At 37.1% G+C, this 5,374-nt stretch overlaps 2 pseudogenes; both read right to left on the reverse strand.

The window, feature by feature from the left end:
* Window positions 1–456: 456 nt before the first annotated feature.
* Window positions 457–553, reverse strand: LOC128580362 (uncharacterized; annotated as a pseudogene).
* Window positions 554–4,078: 3,525 nt separating this feature from the next.
* On the reverse strand, window positions 4,079–5,111 carry LOC128569701 (voltage-dependent anion-selective channel protein 3-like; annotated as a pseudogene).
* Between the last annotated feature and the right edge of the window lie 263 nt (window positions 5,112–5,374).

The following is a 5,374-nucleotide window of genomic DNA, read 5'->3' on the forward strand; positions in this document are numbered from 1 at the left end:
GCCGGAGCACTGAGTTGATGGTGCTGGAGGTTTTAATTCTCTCTTCTTCAGCTGCATTGACTAAAGAGGCCACATATTCCAGGGTGTTTGAGCTTTACTTGACTGGGTGTCAGGGAAACTACCAAGAACAGAAACCCTTGCTGATTGTTAGGATAGTAACGTGGATTTGGCTTGTTGCTGTAGCTTATTCTAGCCTTTTCTGACCAACATAGTAATGAACACAATTCATTAAGTGCTTAGTCAGTTTTTTAAATGTACTTCAATTTTTAGAACAAGATTTAAAAATTTTAAAGATAAAAAAATTATAACTGCACGATCTAGCGGAAAATATTAGTTTGATTTACATTGTTTTCCCTAAACATCTCTTATTACATATACTTTTAAAATGTTTTTCATAGCTTCACTGAGATATAATTGACATGCAGTAAACTCATATTTATTTATTTATTTTTTTCATGTCAGATGGGCAATGTGCCAACTTCGTAACAAGATTTGTGGGACTCGTGCGTGTGCATGAAAACCCAATCATCACACTTATGAACTACAAAAAGATCAATAAACGCATATTTAAAGTATGCAGTTTGATAAGTTTTGGTATGTGTTGTATACACATGTGAAGCCTTTACTGCAATCATCATAATGAATATATCCATAGTGTACAGAAGTTTCTGTGTGTACCTTAGAAATCCTTCTCTCTTTTCCCCTCCCACCTGCCTCAGTCCCCAGGTAACACTGATCTGCTTTTGTCACCATGGCTTAGTTTGCCTTTTCTAAAATTTTATATAAATGGAGACACGTGGTATGTACTCATTTTTTGTCTGCCTTGTTCTTACTCAGTATAATTCTTTTGAGAATCATCAGATTGTTGCTTGTATCAGTAGCTCATTCTTCTTAGATTGCTGAGTAGTATTTCATTGTATGGACATACCAAATTGGTCTATACATTCCTCTGACTTTGGTTGTTTCCCATTTTTGCCTATTTTAATAAAGTTGTTATGAATATTTGTATACAAGATTTTGTGTGGACATTTGGGTTCATTTCTCTTGGGAGAAGGGGTGTGTAGTGGCTGGATCCTATGGTAGATGGTGTATGTTTAACTTTTAAAGAAACCACTGATTGTTTTCCAACATTGATTGTAACATACAAACCCATCAGTGATATATGTTAGAGAGTTCTGGTTCCTCACCATCTTTGCCAACACGTGATATGGTCAGTTTTTTTGTCTTTTTAATTTTAACCGTTTAAATAGATGTGCAGTATGTCTCATTATGGTTTAAATAAATATGATAAAATACACAAACATCAAATTCACCATTTTAAAGTATACAATTTAGCAATATTTAGTACATTCACAGTACTGGGCGACTATCACCACTAATAGTATCAGAATATTTTTATCACCCCAGAAGGAAACCTCATACCCATTAAGAAGTCATTCCCTGTTTCCCCCTCACCCAGCCCTGGCAACCACTAATCTGCTTTCTGTCTCATGGATTTGCTTATTCTGAATATTTCATAATGGAATATGGAATAAAATTAATCATAAAATATGAGACTGCCTTTTTTCAGTTAGCATGAGATTTTCAAGGTTTGTCTACATTGTGGGGTGTATCACTGCATCATTTCTTTTTGTGTCTGAATGATATTCTGTTGTGTATTTTCCACATTTTGTTTATCCATCTGTCATTTGATGGACACTTGGGTTGTTTCTACCCAAGAGCTATTGTTTGAGCTATTGGATTATGATTTGCCTTGGTGTCACTTTCTACATATTTCTTCTGCCTGGGATTCATTGGGCTTCTTGGATCTTTGCATTTATATTTTTCAACATAATTGGGAAATTGTCGTCATTACTTTTTAGACAGATTTATTGAGATACAATTTACCTACCATACAATTCATCCATTTAAAATGTACAATTAAATGTATGTTATTGTATGTGTGGATGGCATGAATCCATTACCACAATCAATTTTAGAACATTCTCATTTTAGCCACGACTACCCAATTCTCCTCACTACTCTCCATCCCTACCCCAAGCAGCCACTAATGTACTTTCTGTCTATATAGATTTGCTGATTCTAAATACTTCACATAAAGAAATCATATACTATGTGGGAGTTGGCTAGTATTTCTTTAAATATTTTTTTCTGTCCTTTTCTCCTTCTCTTCTCCTTTGGGTATTTCCATTTGTTTTAAAGTGATTTTTGAAGACTGCATTTGAATTTAATTTGTTTCCCATGTATTCTTTTATATTTTTTACTATATTTTGAAACATTATTCTAAGATGTCCGCAGGCATCGCTAGATTTCTAGAGGGGTCTTTGGCACAAAAATGTTGGATAGAATATTCCTATTCTAGATGCTGTTATAGATGAATGTTTTACAAACTAATATTTCAAGGAAAGCTGTTCCTTAGGGTATTGGTAATTGCTACAATAGAGGTGTTCTTTGCTCAAATCAGCTGGGGAGATACTGAGTGAAACAACATTTACCATTTTTTTCTGTTGAATTTCTCTGAGTCTTTTAGTCCCTAAAATGCTTCGTGTATATGTAAAGGAGATTTGATGTACAATAGTTTCCAAATCCAAGGTAGCACACAGTGCACTCTTTTTTCAATTTGTTATTTTAAAACCCTAGAATAATATCTAGATCAATGACTTCTGCAAATGAAATGCTCCAGGTCACCTAAAAAGACTCATAAAACATTTACATTATTATAAATGTTTCTCAAACTAAGAATAACAGGATAATGGACCCATTTAAAAGGACAAAAACTCATGGACTCTTCATTATTGAATTACATGCGTTTTAGCTTACCATTTTTGAAGTATATACAGATATACCACTAGATATAACTTCCTTATAACCAATAAAACCAAAACAAGTATACAAATTAAATATTATACCACAAAAAATCAAAATCAAACCTATATATTTATTTATTTATTTATTTATTTATTATTATTATTATTATTTTTTTTTTTTTTTTGCAGTTTTTGGCTGGGGCCAGGTTTGAAACCACCATATCTGGTATATGGGGCCGGCACCCTACTCCTTTGAGCCACAGGCACTACCCTAAACCAATTAATTTAACAAATATTTATTTGTTTCTCTTGAAAACACTAAATGGCTGCCAGGTAACAGTACTGTGGGACTGAGCTGCTAAGGGTCAGGTTCTTTTGAATTTGTCATGGATGACTCAGTTTCTCACAGCCTCTCTGAGAAAACTTGCTTCTTACAGGGCTGTGATACTGTTTCGTCTTTAGTTAATATGACCATATCACACCTTCAGATTAGGTCTGCCCTCCTTTTTCCATTAACTAATACAAATAAACTACTGTTGCTTGATTCCAGTTCCATCACAAACAGTGCAAACAGGAACAACGTAATGGTTAGTTTGATGCGTCAACTTGACTGAATCATGGCGTGCCCAAATATTTAGTCAAATATTATTCTGCGTATTTCTGCAAGGGTGGTTTTGGATGAGATTAATGTTCACATCAGTAGACTAAGTAAATCAGATTGCCTTCCCTAATGTGGGTGGGTCTCATCCAGTCGACACTTGACTAGAACAAAAGGGCTGACCATGGCTGGACATGGTGGTGCGTGCCTGTAGTCCTAGCTACTAGGGAAGCTGAGGCAGGAGGATTGCTGGTGACCAGTCTGGGCAACATAGTGAGATACTGTCTCCAACAATAAAAAAAAAAAAAGCCTAACTCTTCCTTGAGTAAGAGAATTTTTTTCTGCCTGACTGCCTTCAAACTGGAACACTTTATCTCTGGGTCTTTTTTTTTCTTATGTTCCAAATGTGATGGGTTTATTTTATTTTACTCTGATGCAAAACCAAAGATTCCACTATAGCAGAGAGCCTGATATATTCAAAGGTCATGAAAATGTTGCATGGGACATACAGAACCTGATGTACAAACTGGAGGGTTGGGTCGTTTTCTTTAACTTGACACTACACTGTTGCTGAAGAGCACATTTACATTAACATTGCGGAACTGAACTGAACTGTGGCACAAACCAGACAAGGCCAGGCGTGCCTTCGAACCCCTCCCCTAGGATGGACCTGCAATCTCTAGACTTCAGTGTGGGGAGGATTACAATTCTTTGGAAGAATAAAAAGTTCATTCACACTTTTGAAATTTCACAGAAGAATTTTAAGGCCAAAACATAGTGGGTTCATTTTTCTTCACTTCCAAGGACAAATCTGATGTTCTTTCTACTCAAACCATATTAAGCTTCCAGTTCAAATCCCAGCCCAACCTTGTGATCTCCTGCATTGAAGTTCTTTCCATTAATTAAAGCTGATACGGTCAGTTTGACTCCTGGCCGAAGGGTCTGTGTATAACCCATCTAATCAAGCTGGCATTATTTACTTTAGCAGATAGAGAAGTTCTACAGTCCAGCTCGTATTTAGCAGTGATGCCAAAATGGGTATTATTACTGCCAGCTGTCCAAGCAAGGTTTATTGACGTTTCAATCTTCTCATTAACCTTCTGTAGATAGAACCTCCAAATTCAGTGCCATCGTTCACATGAGTGTGCAGCTGAAAGTCTGCAGCCTTGTAACCCAGGGCAAAATTATTCTGTGACAGTTTAGATTTGGCTGTGTCAAAACTCATATGATAGCCAGCAAGCCAACCTTCAAAGGCCAACACAGCCCAGCCATAGAGGCTTGGTCCATAAAAATCTACATCAACATTACTGCCAAGACTGAAACAATCCCGTTTATAGGAAGCCTTTAATTCCCCACTCTTTTTTCCTGTGATGGGTACAAATATGGTATCAAGAGTCAATTTCAACCCTTCAGCCAACTTATTCTCCAAAGAGATTTCTGTCCCGAGAGTATTATCTGTGTTCCATTTTGGGGTGACGGTAAGTCCATAGTCACAGACCTTATATTTGGTCTCTAGATTGCCTGACGCTTTCCTGTATCAGTGGGACCTGTATCAGCATGACCAGAAGCAGAAAATTCCACTCCACTACAAGACTTGGTTTTTCAGATCGATTTTGACCATGCCAAACCCATATCCTTTATTGAAGACATCCTTGGCAGTCTTTCCTAGGTCACAGTAAGTCTGTGTGTTACACATATCTCCACCCAGAGGGGCCTACCTCGGCTCCTTCAGGGCAACGCTGAAGGTCTTCTCTGAACCAACCTTTTCTCTGGGTCTTGAGCTGCAGTTCTTTCAATGGGAATCACACCATTGGCTCTTGGTATTCAGCCCTTTGGACTTGGACTGGAACTGCACCATTGGCTCTCCTGGGTCTCCAGCTTGCTGTTTCACTCTGCAGATTCTGGGACTTGTTGGCCTCCAAATTGTGTGAGCCAATTTCTTACAATAAATCTCTTTTTTATACTACTT

This window comes from Nycticebus coucang, chromosome 2, assembly GCF_027406575.1.
Source record: "Nycticebus coucang isolate mNycCou1 chromosome 2, mNycCou1.pri, whole genome shotgun sequence".
Taxonomy (NCBI): domain Eukaryota; kingdom Metazoa; phylum Chordata; class Mammalia; order Primates; family Lorisidae; genus Nycticebus; species Nycticebus coucang.